The 15,598-nt window shown below is 36.9% G+C and overlaps 1 protein-coding gene across 10 annotated transcripts in view; it reads left to right on the top strand.

Moving 5' to 3' along the window:
• The first annotated feature begins 665 nt into the window (after positions 1–665).
• MYO3A (myosin IIIA) overlaps positions 666–15,598 on the top strand; it is a 262,251-nt gene continuing 247,318 nt past the window's right edge. For 4 of the 10 annotated variants that reach the window (XM_031652455.1, XM_031652454.1, XM_031652456.1 and 1 more), the window contains exons 1-2: positions 666–1,155; positions 2,573–2,659. The gene's annotated coding sequence lies outside the window, so the exon portion shown is untranslated. Of the gene's footprint in view, positions 1,156–1,266; positions 1,351–2,572; positions 2,660–6,921; positions 6,979–15,598 lie in introns of those variants that run through there. The other 6 variants (XR_004177076.1, XM_031652458.1, XM_031652457.1 and 3 more) reach the window with 4 other exon arrangements.

Here is a 15,598-nt window from a genome sequence, read left to right as displayed (position 1 = left end):
CAGGGGCCTGCCACCATGCCCAGCGAATTTTTTGTATTTTTTAGTAGAGACGGGGTTTTACTGTGTTAGCCAGGATGGTCTCGATCTCTTGACCTCGTGATCCGCCCGCCTCCGCCTCCCAAAGTGCTGGGATTACAGGCGTGAGCCACCGCGCCCGGCCCAATTTCTAAATTTTAAAGCTACTTTAAGAGGAAGGGTCTTGAATATACCGAATGACCTTTTGAAATAGATTTTTTAAATCACATTTTTTCCCTAAGATACACATTGATTAGGATTAGATGATCTCTCTTTGGTCTCTTCTGTAATTCTCATTTAGATAACATGAAAGATAGACCCACTGAGATAATTAACAGAATCAAAGGATGTTTTGGTTGTAGTTCTCACCTGTTGAATGGATGAAGGTATAGCAATACTCAAAATGTCCCTAGAGACTGTTCAAGAGAATCTGGCCATCAGGGTCCCCCCAAGTGAGCCCTGTGTGACAGGAGACCACAGATGGTCTGGAAAGGATTGCAAAGGACCAGGTAGAGTGTTGGTGACTAACGGGCTGCCTCCTGAGGGCGGAAGTTCCTGCCTTTGACTTCAGCCCCAGCCCTAACCTCCTTATCAGTCTGCAAAACGGAACTGGACCCTAGGAGCGATCTCATTAGCCACTATCCCTCTTGGACCTGAAACCCATTACCTTCTCCGGGTCCGGGCCCCTCGCAGTGTGGGGAAGTTCCTGGGAGGAAGATACCACAAGGGGCCGGGAGCAGAATTTGCTCCAGGCACTGGGCCAGTCCGTGAGGGCTCCTGGATCCGGGGTCCCCACTCCCTTCTCGCCGGGCTCTGGGCCAAGAAGGCGCGGCCGGAGTCCCGGGAAGCCCCTCGGCAGCCAGCCAAGGGCCCTCTGAGGCTCTGGATGGCGCGGATGGCGCGGCCTCCACCTGCGGGCGGTGGAGAGCGCGGCGAGAGGAAAAGTATTCCCCGCGAGCCGGAATAAGGAGCGCCCTAGGTCGGGCAGGCCTGGGTCAGATCCTCCCGCCGACCTTCGTCCCGCCCCCTGCAGCCGGCCCAGTTACTCCCTGGCTCGGCTGCCCCTGTCCGGCCCTAGAGGGAGCGCCCGTAGCCAGCGCCCGGAGAAAGAAGTAAGGAGGCACGCGGCTTTCCGCCCACGTACGGGTCGGAGCACCGGGGACTGGCGTGGGGCGGCGGCGGGTTGCTGGGTTAGCGCGGCGCTGGAGGCGGCCCCGCTTCCTTGGACCCCGGGGCTTGAGGGGCCGGCCCGGGGCTCCCTGAGCGCGAGGCCGCCGCCACCGCCCGCTCACCCAGGTCAGAACCGGAGGACCTGTGTGTATGTCGGGGTCTGGGGTGAGAGAAGGGACTCGAGGGGAAAAGTGGAGCGGGAAACAGAAAAGGGGAACGTGAGGCTTGAACTGGATGGGAGAGCTCGAGGGGAGAAGGAGAGGGATGAATTTGGGGGGGAAACGGGGGCGGGGGGTGAACTCGAGGGGGAGCCAGGAGGAGGGAACGGGAAGGGTGAACGTGAGGGGTGGACTTGAGGGAAGATCTTGTGGGTGAACCCGAGGAGGGAACGCAAGGGGATAGTGAGGGGGGATCTCGAGGAGGGAACGTGAGGAATGAACTTGAGGAGGAAACAGGAGGGGTGAACGTGATGGGGAAACAGGAGGAGGGAACGGGAAGGGTGGCGTGAGGGGTGAAGGAAGATCTTGAAGTGTGAACTTGGGAAAGAAACGTAAGGGGAGAACCTCGAAGAGTAACGAGGGGCGAGAACTGAGGGGGACTTCAGGGGGACTGGAGGGAGAAGGCACCGGGTCTGGCGGGGTCGCCTCGGAGACCTGTGGCGCTCGCGGGCTTGGCGGCGCCGCCCACAGGTGGCGCTGGGTGGCCCGTCCCTGAGGGAACTGCGTTCTGGGTGATTTCTCGGAACAAGCAGGTGGGTGGAGCTGGGGTCCCGGCAACCCCAAATGCGTCTGTAAAGGAGTTTTCCTTTTAAGGAGAAAGAGCAGCCAAGAAAAGTATGATCATGATTGAGAAATAGAGAAACCTACCAGAAGAAGGATGTCCTTTCAACTCTGCTCACCGACAGCTCTGTTCTGTTCTCCAAGTAGTTGCTAATTCGCACCTTGCTCCTATCCCCCTTCCAGAAAAAATTTTTCATTATTATTGTTAGAATGGAAATTGGCCATAAGCCTTGAAATAACTGTTGTAATGCCACTGAACCCTATACACTAAGCGTTTTTGAAAACTCAAAGAATCGTCATGGATTTTCTGGTTGTTTCTAGTTTTCTTGGTGAATTAACTAATTGTACAGGTGCACTTAAGGCCTCTTAAGCATTTTTATAATTCACACGGATCTGGTAGCCGGAGAGTTGTTTAATGCCAGCACATGAAATGAGGGGCTCTGAACTCCTTGTTCATTGTGTAGAAGTGCGAAAAGTTAGTTACTGAGGAATAAACTATTTGTCTTGCCCTTCTACCTAGAAGTTTCTAAGTTCAACTTCTGGTTATTTCCCCCAGATCCTGAATGTTTACTCCCATAAAGCCATGATCTTTTTGTTTTGGGTTACAGGCCCAGGGCCCCGGTGCAGCCTGGACACAGTATTCAAGGTCTTGGCGTCTGAGCATTATTATGCCTTATTTTCAAGCTTTGTTAACGGTAGGTGATAAAATTGAGAAGTGTTCTGGATTTGCCAGAACCTAAGTGCCAAGTTTTGATAGATAAATGAGGGTGCATGTTATTCTTGCCATATTGATTTTTATTACATTATAAAAGATAATTATTTCAAAATGGGAAAATTTACAGATGCATAAGCTTTCAAAGATAACATGGGCTTTATGAATATATTGATGGGATGTCTAGCATGTGAAAAATTACATTCATTTGTCTTAGTCCTTTAAAATTATTATCTGGGGACGAAAATGCAAACTAAAAGATTGAATTTGGTAATCTTTAATATCAACTTAGTATATGTGTGTATATATACATATATTACAATTTGGTCATGTCACATAATTTGATAGCATCATCTTGTCCTTTTCCGACTGCATCTTTACACGCTAAATTTTTGCATTTATTCTTTGAAAAATAATTTTCTCTGTCAAATCCAAAATATTTGAAGGTCCATTATTTGCTACAAGTGGTTTTGATAAATATTTGGAGGCTGAAATACCCTTTAGAACGTATAGTTCTTTTATATAAATCATATAAAGTTTGTAAAATGTTTATTATGTAAATAATTTCTGCAGTGTTATTTCCAACTGCGTTTTCTTTTTCTTTTTACAGACAAGGATCCTTTCATTAGTTTTGTCTGGGAATTGATAATTTGAATGATTGTACCTAACAAACAAACTCCCTTCCCCTAGTAATAGGAAACAAACTCAGTTATTCATCAGAGGGTAAATAGAAGATTTCTGATAAGCTTTCAAATTGATTCACAGATGATCGCTTACTACTTTGGTGACACATAGGGAGTTAGGAACCTCAAGTTGGGAAGCATTACTCTTGAACTAAAATCATCTGTCATTGGACACTTAATTTCTACCATGAACTTAAACATTATGACCTTAAAAGCTTTCTAATCTTTAGTTTTCTTTTCTGAAAATATGGGTTACAGTAATGCTTTTCTGAAGAGCTTCTCCTGAGAATTAAATGACATACTGCATGTAAAATTTTAAGCACAGTAGGTACCTGGAATATGGTACGCAGTTAAAAAAAAGAAAACTAGTCACTGTTAATATCCATTTTTCCTAATATCTGAGGGTGATTAGACACTGTGGATATGTTTATATTTATAGGTCATTTCTTGATAAAAAATGCAGAACCTCACATAAAAGTAGTATGCTGATAGTTTCAAGCCTGAATTTGGCCTTCAAAAGTGTTTCTTTGGGTCAGCTCAGTACTTTAAAATAATTGATTTACTTACCAATATTTTCAAATTAGTTAATTTTGTGTAAGTTCCTGGAGTCCTGGCTTCTCCTGAAAAAATGGAGGACCAGGCAAGACAGCTCTTGCAACTGTTCATAGCAGAAGCCAGGAGGAGTTGCCCACTTTGGATGGAGTATACAGTCTCCACTTTGCCACGTTGCTGTCATCCTCTGCCTTTATTTCATCAAGACCTGCTTCACTCATGTATTTCACCTCCCTCACCCCTGCAGACATTTGACTTTGTGACTTCTGACTCTGGAAATACCCGTTACTAACTTGAACAGTTCGTTGTGTGGCTCACACAATAACTTAACTGTCATCCTTTGAAAAGGAGAATAATCCTATATTGCAACTTACAAAGCACTTACTCATAAAACTCAGGTGATACTTATATCAACTCTTGAGAATTTGTTCAGACATGCATTATTATCCCATTTTACAGCTGTGGACATTGACTTACACGTTTATACTAAAACTTAAAATAATGATCTGGTGACTTAAAGTTTTTGGGGGGCTCACCTTTTAAAGATAGAGATTTTTTTAAAGGAAATTATAGCCTTTCTTTTGGTTCTAGCATTTATTTTAAGCAAGTACTTTAATCCCCATAACTATCACGGGAGAAAATGAATGGTGGAGAACTGAATACATGTACAAAAGTATATAAGTAGATTTTGTATTTTCCTCTCTGCAAAACATTTTAAAGCAAATTGAAGGGAACAAAACATTGGTTATGACTCATTCAAAACAGAGCATACATATAACTGGACAAGGTCTGTTTTAAACTATACTTTACTGTTGTTGGAAAGCTGGAAAGAATGTGTGTCCGGTTCATCTGGTCTGTAATTAAGCTAGACCAGATTTCTGTGACCAGTTAAGCTAGACCAATTCCTGTGTTTTAGTGTTCTGTAAGAAAAGAGACGCCTGAAATTTGTTTGGTGATTCAGACTGGTGTTTTACATGGCAAATTTAGTTTTTTGTAGGTTTCTTTGAACCAGGAGGGCTTTGTTTTATTATTTTCATGATCATCCCAGGAGAATAATCTATAGAATAAATTAAAATCAGGGATATTGCATTTACAGGTGTAGTAGCTGTGTATAGTCCTGCTGATGTGTGACTATGTGTGAGAGAAGTTCAAACCAGTCTGATAGAGGCTGAGGGAAAGCATCTAGGCAAAGACAACAGCAGGTCCTGGGACAGAAAAGGGTTTAACAATGTTCTAAGTCCCATCAGAAGGCAATTGAGGCAGAAGTCACTGAGAGTGGTGAGAACACGGGAAAGTCAGAAATGGCCAGATCATTCAGGGTCTGGAGAACTTGGTAAAGAATGTGGATTTTGAGGGATTTTTGGCAGGAAAATCAGATGATCTGATTTCTATGTTGACATCATCCTGGCTACTCTGTGGAAAGAGACAAAATTCTATAGCTGGCCAGCTGAAACTCCAGTGTGTTTCTTCCATCATAGGCAGGAACTTCTTTTGAATCTGATGTAATCCTTATGTGATGCAGTGTAAGCAGCTTGATAGAAGTGGATCCATAAAGGGAAGGATCTGTGAATAATATTCTACAGAATATACATGATGAATGTTTATAAAAGTGAAACTCGTGATATTCAAATATTGCTTGGTTTTGAGTAAAGCTATATGCTGCCTTCTTATCGTGTTCTATATCAATGAGGCAACTTGTATTTTCATTAAAAAATGGTGCCTCTATGTATTTTGGAAAGTTAATGACTAAATTTATTGATATTTGCATTATATTAGAAAAGAAAATGTGCCTATGTTCACTTATGAAGCAGTTATTACTAAGGTGGGTTTCTAACCTCTTCTACCAATGGATTTGGTCATTACATGTGAAGTATTATGAGATACAGAGCTTGGAGAGAATGGTTTTTGTTTAACTTATGTACTCTCCTTAGAGGTTATATGAGTAAAGAATTAAGTGTTTGGAGTTCAAATATGAAGGCCCATGAATGCAATCATTTCAAGAAAAATAGCTTTTATTTTTCTATTTTTTTCCTTCTGTAATATTTCTAGGAAATTGTCCATCCAATCTGTTTTTAGATTTATTAATATAAAATTATCTTTTTAGTCTCTGCTCTAATTTGTTAGTCTTTTCGTACTTAATGTTACACATCTGTACCTTCTTTCTTGTTTTTTCTTGATCAATCTTGACAAGGATCTCCCTATTTTAAAAAATCACCTTTAAAGAACTATTATATTTATGAATCCCCTAGTCTGTCTTTCTCTTTTCCTGTAATGTTTTTATTTAATTTATACCCTTCTTCTCTCCCCTTTTTCTACTTTCATTGGTTTTATATAATTTTAGCTTTTCTTCCTTTCTAATGTGAAATTTGAGGCTATATATTTTCCTTTGTGCACTGCTTTAGTTGCTGGTCGTACATTTTGATGAGTAGAATTTTCATTATTATTCAGTTCTAAGTCTATTTTAAAATGTTCATTATGTTTCCTTTTTGACTTTTAAACTGTTTAGTGCCTTTTTAAGGTATGCAATTGTATAGTGTTTTTTAACAACGTAGTTTGTAGTAGTTAATTTCTTAGTTGCATTGCAATCATATGTGCTTAGAGAGTGTATCTATTCTTTTTTGTATGTAGGATTTCATATGTATTCTGGCATATCGATTAAATACTCCTTGTTAATTATGTTGTTTAAATTTTATTTATCCTTACAAACAATTTTTTTGTTCGGTTAATCAAAAAATTACAGAGAACGCGTGTTAAAATCTCCCATTAAAACTGTGAATTTATTTCTTTATTTCTTTCAGCTTTTATTTGACATGTTTTGGGGTTCTGTTTTGAGTTTTTGTATTTTCTTGATGAATTAAGTCTTTGATGACTATGTAGTGGCCATCCTGCCTCTAATAAATATTTTTACTTTAAAATATATTTTGTCTGTTATTGAGCTAACCACATCACTTTCTTTTATCGAGGATTACATGGTACCATATCGTACTTCCATTCTTTTCTCTCTATTTAGGTTTTAGGTGGATGTCTTTCAAACAGCCCATAGCTACCAATTTCTTTCTTTTCATTGGTGAGTATAGTCCAGTTACAATTATTGTGGTTACTGGTGTATTATAATGATTTCCACATGTTATTTTGTGCTTTCTATTTCTACTGCTTTTTCTTTACTTTATGTTTCCTTTATTCTCCTTTCCTGAATTTTTTAATTGAATGGCTTTTGTAAAGTCAGGTTTTTTTCCCTTTCATATTTTGGAGACTATACACGGTAATTTGAGATTCTACTATTACAAGTATTTGACATATATATTTTTCTTTTAAAGTCTAAAGTTATTTCTAACTGCTTCCTGAACTATAGAGGAACTTAGAACATTTTAAATCCTATCACGTTTCCACTTTTGATTATTACTGTTCAGCCTTGTCCAACATAGCCCATTATTGTATCCTACAATTAGTGTTAGTTTAGATACAACATAAAGTTTCTTTGCTGTTTTCGATAATTTAGACCTTTCTTGCAGGATCATTGTCATTTTTGAAGCATATCCTTTAGAAGTGCTCTTTCTTAGGGGTCAGTGGTGTTAAACTTTTTTTTTTTTCCTGAAAAATACCTTTATTTTGCCTTTCATCTTGAAAGATAATCTTATGGGTACTTTCGTTAATTTCAGATTAGCAATTATTTTCTTTCAGTGTTTTGAATATATTATGCTACTGTCTTCTTTTGAAAAATCAGCAATCATTCCAATTATTTTCCTCTGTATGTAATAACTCTTTTCTATCCGGTTGACTTTAAGAGCTTCTTATTGTCTTTGTTGCTGTATAGTTTCATTGTGGTGTATATAAGTGTGAATTTCTTTTTATTTATCTTATTCGAATTTTCCTGAATTGGAGTGTTCATAACTTTCATCTATTTTGGAACCCTCTCAGTCATTATTGGTTGCCTTTTCTCCATTCTCTTATTTTCTCCTCAGATTCTGATTAGATTTGTATTAGGCTGAATCAGTCAAGAAAACAGAGTTAATGCCATATAGTTCAACAGAAGGAATTTAATATGGAGAATTAGTGACAAATGTTTGTCACATCTGAAAGCCAAATAGGGGATAGTGAGGCAATTTAAAAGTTAACAGTGGCAAAAAACTATTGTCACTTCCCAGGCTGCAGGAGGTAGTCTTAGCAGAAGCCAGAATCTGAGGCTATCTAGAACCCCGGCGGTTTCTGTCCTACAGGAACAGCGACCATAGAGAGCCACAGCAACTGATGGAGACATCACCATAGAAAGCAAAGAAGGCAGAGGAAAAATATTTTGATTTCTCCCTTCTCCCTACTTGGGACTCATTGGCAGAATTTCTCAGGGCAGGAAGCCAGTTGGACAAGGAGTGTAGGAAATATGGTTTTGAGATGTCACTCCCCAAGATTCAGGAGATGGATGATTATGCATGTATGTGAGAGCAGCCTGACCATCCCATTCTCCTCTCCATATCTTTTAACCTGGTTTTCACATTTTTCTATGATTTTGACCCCCTGCATTACATTCTCGGTAATTATATTGCTATGGTAAAAGATACATTACATAAAATTTTCCTTTCAAACTATTTTTAAATGTGCAGTTCCGTGGCATTAAGTACAGTCACATTGTTGCGCAACCATTAACACCATCCATCTCTAGAAATTTTTTATTTTCCCAAACTGAAACTCTGCATTCAACAATAGTTCCTGTTCTCTCTTCCCTCAGCTGCTAGCAACCACAATTCTACTTTTTGTCTTTGAATTTGACTATTCTAGACACCTCATATGAGTGGAATCGTGTATTTCCCTTTGCGACTGGCTTACGTTGCTCAACATAAGGTCTTCTAGGCTCATCCATCTCATCCATGTTGTATTATGTGTCAAGTTTCCTTCCTTTTTAAGGCTGAATAATATTTCTTTTCTTTTTTCTTTCTTTCTTTCTTTTTTATTTTTTTTAGACAGAGTCTCTCTCTGTCGTACAGGCTGTAATGCAGTGGCACGATCTCAGCTCACTGCCACCTCTGCCTCCTGGGTTCAAGTGATGCCTCTGCCTCACCTCCCGAGTACCTGGGACTACAGGCATGTGCCATCACACCTGGCTGATTTTTATATTTTTATTAGAGATGGGGTTTCACCACGTTGGCCAGGTTGGTCTTGAACTCCTGACCTCAAGTGATCCGCCTGCCTTGGCCTCCCAAAGTGCTGGGATTACAGGCGTGAGCCACCGCGTCCAGCCAAATAATATTTCATTTGTAGGTGTATATAGCATTTTGTTATCCATCTGTCAGTGGACATGTAGGTTGTTTCTGTCTTTGGCTATTGTGAATAATACTGCCATTAACATGGGTGTACAAATATCTCTTTAAGCCTTTGATTGAATTCTTTGGCTTATATTCAAGAGATGAAATTTTTATCCTATGGTAAGTCTATATTTATTTTTGTGAAGAATTGCCATACTATTTTCCACAGCAGCTGCAATATATTCCTGCTAGCAATGCACAAGAGTTCCAATTTCTCTACAACATTAACAACACTGAAATCTCTTTCTGGGTTTCTTTTTTCTAAATAATAACTTATAATGAGCATGAAGTGGTATCTCATTGTGACTTTTTGATTTGCGTTTTCCTAATTATTAGGATGTTGTACATCATTTCATATGCTCATTGACCATTTGTATATATTATTTGGAGAAACTTCTAATCAAATCCTTTGCTCATTTTTTAATTGGGTAGGTTTTTTTTTGAGTGGTGGGAGTTATTTATATATTCTGTATGTTAACCCTTTATCAAAGATATGATTTGCAAATGTTTTTTCTCATTGTGAAGATTGTCTTTTCACTCTGTTGTTGATGTTTTGTACATTCCTTGATATCCAAAAGTTGTGGTTCTTACCAAGTGCAATTTATGTATTTTTTCTCTTCTGCTTGTGCTTTTGGTGTCATAGCCAAGAAATCATTGCCAAATTCATTTTCATGAAGCTTTTCCCATATGTTTTCTTCTAAGTGTTTTATTATTTTAGCTCTTATGTTTGAGTCTTTGATCTATTTTGAGTTAATTTTTGTATGTGATCTAACAGTAATGTTCTTTTGCATGTGGATATCCAGTTTTCCCACCACCACTTGTTAACAAGACTGTTTTTTCCCTATTGTTGGAAATCATTTGACTATATTTCTGGGCTCTCTATTTCACTCTATTTGTCTATATGTACCAGTACCACAATGATTTGATTACTGTAGCATCGTAGTAAGTTTTGAAATCAGGAAGTATAAAACCTCCAACTTTGTTCTTCTTTACAAGATTACTGGAGACCCTTTGAGATTCCGCGTGAATTTTAGGATGTTTTTATTTCTATATCTGCAAAAAAAATCATTGGGATTTTGATAACAATTGCATTGAATTTATAGATCACTTTGGGAAATATTGACATTTAACCAATATAAAATCTTCCAATCCATGAACACAGGTATCTTTCCATTTATTTGTGTGTTCTTTAGTTTCTTTCAGCAATGTTTGTAGTTTTCAATACACAAGTCTTTCATCTCCTTGGTTAAGTTTATTCCTAAGTATTTTATTCTTTTTGATTCTATTGTAGATGAAATTATTTTCCTAATTTCTTCTGGTTGTTCATTGTTAGTATACAGAAAAACAACAGATTTTTGCATGTTGATTTTGTATCCTGCAGCTTCGCTGAATTCATTAATTAGTTCTAACATACGTGTGTGTGTGTGTGTGTGTGTGTATGTGTGTGTGTGATTCTTTAGGATTTGGTACATATAAGATCAAATAGTCTGTGAACAGAGATAATTTTAATTCTTTCTTTCCAGTCTGAATGCTTTTATTTATGTTTCTTGCCTGATTGCTCTGACTGGGATTTCCAGTAATATGTTGAATAGAAATGGTAAAAGTGGGCATTTTTGTTTTGTTCCTGATCTTAGGGAAGAAGCTTTTAGTCTTGCACCATTGAATATAATGTTAGCTATAGGCTTTTTACAAATGGTTATTATGTCAAGGTAGTCTTTTTCTGTTCTTAGTTTGTTGAGTGTTTTTATTTTGAAAGGGTGAATTTTGTCAAATGCTTTTGCTGCATCAACTTAAATGATCATGTGTTTTTTCCCCTTTCTTCTGTTAATATGGCATATTACACTGGTTGATTTTCATATGTTGAATAATTTTTGTAGTCCAGAATAATTCTCCATTGGTCATGGTGTATGATCCTTTTAACATGCTGTTGAAGTTAGTTTGCCTGTATTTTGAGGATTTTTGCATCAATCTTCACAGATATATTCATCTCCAGTTTTCTTCTCTTGTAGCGCCACTGTCTGGTTTTGGTGTCAGGATAATGCTGGCCTCATAGAATGAGTTAGGAAGTGTTCCCTCTTTTTAATATTTTTGGAAGAGTTTGAGAAGGGTTCTTGTTAATTATTCTTTAAATGTTTGGTAGAATTCACCAGTGAAGTGATCTGGTCCTGAGATTTTGTTGTTGTTGTGGTAGAGAAGTTTTTGATTACTAATTAAATCTCTTTTGTAAGTGATACCTCTATTCAGATTTTCTGCCTCATCATGATTCAGTCTTGGTGAGTTGTGTGTTTCTAGGAATTTGTCTATTTCATCTAGTTTATCCAATTTGTTAGCATACAAATGTTAACAGTACTCTCTTCTAATCATTTTTGTTTCTCTGAAATTGGTAATAATTTTCCCTCTTTGATTTCTTGTTTTAGTTATTTATGTCCTCTCTTCTAGTAAATCTGCTTAAAGGTTTGTCAATTTTGTTGATCCTTTTGAAGAATCAACTCATGGTTTTATTGATTTTCTCTACATTTTTGTTCTCTATTTTATATATCTCTGCTGTATCTTCATTATTTTCTAGTGTTTTTTTTGTTGTTGTTTTTGTTTTACCACCTTTAGGTTCAATTTGCTACTCTTATTCTTGTTCCTTAAAGTGTAAAGTTACATCATTGATTTCATATTTTTCTTCCTTTTTTAAATTTAAGCTTTTAGAGCAACAAATTTATCTCTTAGCAGTACTTTCACTGGATTCTGTAAGTTTTGCTATGTTGTATTTTTATTTTCATTTGATTCAAGATATTTTTGGTTTTCTCTTGTAATTTCTTCTATAACTTATTGGTTGTTTAATAGTGTACTGCTTAATTTCTACATATTTGTGGATTTTCCAGTCTTCTAGTTTCATTGCATTTTGATCAGAAAGGATGTTTAGCATGTTTTCAGTCCCTTTAAAATCATTAAGGCTTGTAATGCACAAACACATAGTCTATAATGAAGAATGTTCCTGTGCACTTGAGAAAAATGTGCATTCTGTCATTGTTGGGTGCAGCGTTTTGTATATGTCTGTTAAATCCAGTTGGTCTATAGTGTTGATCGTGTCCTTTATTTCTGATTTTCTGTCTCATTGTTCTGTCCATTATTGTGGATATTGAAATCTTCTACTATTATTGTAGAGCTGTCTCTTTTCCCCTTTAGTTCTGTCAATGTTTGTTCATATATTTTAGAGCTCTAAATTTTGGTACATGTATGTGTATAATTGTTATGTATACTTGGCAAATTGACCATTTTATCATTATCCCATTTTCTTTGTCTCTTGTAAGAGTTTATGACTTGAAGTCTTTTACAGATAGCATATAGTTGCATCAGGTGTGTTTCTTTCTAAAATTCATTCTGCCAGTCTCTTTTTTGATTGGAGAATTTAATCTATTTACATTTAAGACACCAATAGAGAAGAACTTACCATTATCATTTTTTGGTTGTTTTTTGATGTCATAACATTTTTGTTACTCATTTCCTCTAGTATTATCTCCCTTGTATTTAGTGTATATTTTGTAATGACATGTTTTGATTCTTTTCTTATTTTCTTTGTGGCTACCATGGGTATATACTGAAATTATAGCAACTTATTTTAAACTGATAACCAACTTAACTCAATTACTTATAAAAATTCTACTGCTTTACAGCTCTGCCCCCACACTTTGTTATTGATGTCACAAATTACATTTTACAAATTGTAGATATATAAAATAGATTAGCATAGATTTATAACTATTTTTATGCATTTGTGTTTGAAATTAAAGATAAAAAAGTGGCATTAACTACAATTACAGTACTACTGGGTTTTATAATTTTCCATGTAATTACTTTTACTGGAGAACTTTACATTTTCATAAGACTTCAAGATATTGTCTAGCATCCATTGATTTCAACCTGAAGGGCTCCATTTGGCATTTCTTGTAGGGCAGATGGAGTGGTAATGAACTCCATCCATTTTTGTTTATCTGGAAACAAAAATTAATTTTGTTCTCTTTTTTGAAGGATAGTTTTCCAGATATAGAATTCTCAGTTGACAGGTTTTTTATCTTTCAGCACTTTAAGCTGCCTTCTAGCTTGCAAGAGTTCTGCTGAGAAATTCACTGATAATCTTGAGAGTCCCTTGTATGTAATAAATTGCTTTTCTCTTGCTGCTTTTAAGTTTCCTTTTTTTTTTTTTTTGTCTTTGTCTTTTCACAGCTTGATTATAATGTCGGGGCTTGGGTTTCTTTGGATTTGCCTTCCAATTCAGGGAGCCTCTTGGATTTCCAGATGCATGACTTTCCTTAAATTTGTGAAGTTTTTGGCCATTATTTCTTCAAATAAGCTCACTTCCCCTTTCTCTTTCTCTTCTCCTTCTTGAACTCTCATAATGTATATATGGGTCTTGTTGGTGGCGTTCTGTATGTCCCTTAGGCTCTGTTTATTTTCCTTCATTCTTTTTTCTCTCTGCCCTTCAGATGATAATTACAAGTAATTTGTCTTCAAGTTCACTGATATTTTCTTCTGTTTATTCAAGTCTGCTCTTGAACTCCTTTAGTAAGATTTTTCAATTCAGTTACTTTATTTTTTATATCCAGAATTTCCATTTGGTTGTGTTTAATAAATTTATCTGATTTTGTACAGTCTGTCTTATTATAGATACTTTCACATGTTCCCTCTATCTCTATTCTCTGAAAACAAAATTGCATAAAATGGTATTATTTCTTTTTTTCTTCTTTTTTTTTTTTTTTGAGACTGAGTTTTGCTCTTGTTGCCCAGGCTGGAGTGCAATGCCACGATCTTGGCTCACTGCAACCTCCACCTCCCAGTTTCAAGCGATTCTCCTGCCTCAGCCTCCCGAGTAGCTGGGATTACAGGCATGTACCACCATGCCCGGCTAATTTGGTATGTTTAGTAGAGATGGGGTTTCTCCATGTTGGTCAGGCGGATCTCAAACTCCTGACCTCAGGTGATCCACCTTGGCCTCCCAAAGTGCTGAGATTGCAGGCGTGAGCTGCCGTGCCTGGCAAAGATGGTATTATTTCTTTAAAAAATATTTGATAAAATTGATTGTTGAAATCATTTGAAAATTTTCTATGTATTCTTTTCTATTCATTTCTACTTAATATTCACCAAATATTTATGGACTGTCTACTATGTGTCAGACATGTTTTTAAAGTCTTTGAAGTACATCAGTGAAAAAACAGGATAAACATTTCAGGCCTCAAGGGGCTTACATTCTGGTAGTGGAGAAAACAAATAAAACATAATTATAGGAAATTATGGAGAGTGTTAGGAGGTGATAAGTGTTATCAAAATGCAACAGGGTAAGTGAGACAAGGAGTTGGGAGGCAGGATGGGATGTAGGAAGTCAGATTGGAATTTTAATTAAGATGATCAGGGTGGGACTTACTGGGGACGTGAAGGCTGATGTAAGACTTGAAGGAAGTGGCGGCGTGAACCATGTCAATATCTGGAGAAAGAGCATTCTAGGCGGAGGGAACACAGATAACCCAGTGGGAGATCAGCCCTGCTGTGTTTTAGAATGAGAATGAAGCCAATCTGGTTATTTTATTAAAGAAGAATTAAGTGCATGTTTACAAAAACAAGCAGAATAATTGTTGAGATGAATCTGAAGATCCTGAAGTAAGATACATTTTTCATTGTATTATGACCAATTTTTCTATCTTAAAAAAACCCAGAAGCTCAATATATAATAAATCTATTCAAAAAGATGAGTATTCATTTTAAAAATGTAGCTTTGCGAGTACCCTTTCAGAATTATGGTAAATGCACGTATCAAAATATGTTAAATATATATGTTGAAAATAATTGTTTGGCTTACATGATCATATAACTAAGAACTTAATTATATGTTTTAGTTTTATAGGCTCGAGAATTACTTTTAATTTTGTGCATGCTAAAGGATTAGGGAAAATATACAAACATTTTTATGTCAAGTGCAATTTACTGTAGTTATTAAGTAATTAGTTGTTTACTAGCTGTGACATTCTGTTTCATTCTTAAAGAATAAACAACTTTGTATGGTAAAAGTATAGTTTAGCAGTCAGGAGACTTGATTCTAGCCTAATTCTAGCCTCATTATTTTGAAGCAGTCATTTTAAATGGCTTCATTTTACCTATGTGTTGGGAGTTTTGTTCATTTGCTTTATATGGAACATGGCTAGGTATATTCTGCTTCCAAAATGCCTCGTTTTTGTCATTTTGTGATTATCGCTTTATAATGTTTTATACTGTATTGATACACTGCTTTAAATATTTGATTGAGAATTGTTAAAGAAAAAATTGCATTTTAAACAAATTCCTGCTTATTTTTAGTGTCCAGCTCAAATCTTTTCCTGACCACTTCAGAATTTTCTCTGATTCTTTTCC

The sequence above is a fragment of the Papio anubis genome, chromosome 11, assembly GCF_008728515.1.
Source record: "Papio anubis isolate 15944 chromosome 11, Panubis1.0, whole genome shotgun sequence".
NCBI classification, from domain to species: Eukaryota; Metazoa; Chordata; class Mammalia; order Primates; family Cercopithecidae; genus Papio; species Papio anubis.
The sequence above is the reverse complement of the archived record's forward strand: the minus strand, read 5'-3'. Positions and strand labels throughout refer to the sequence as shown.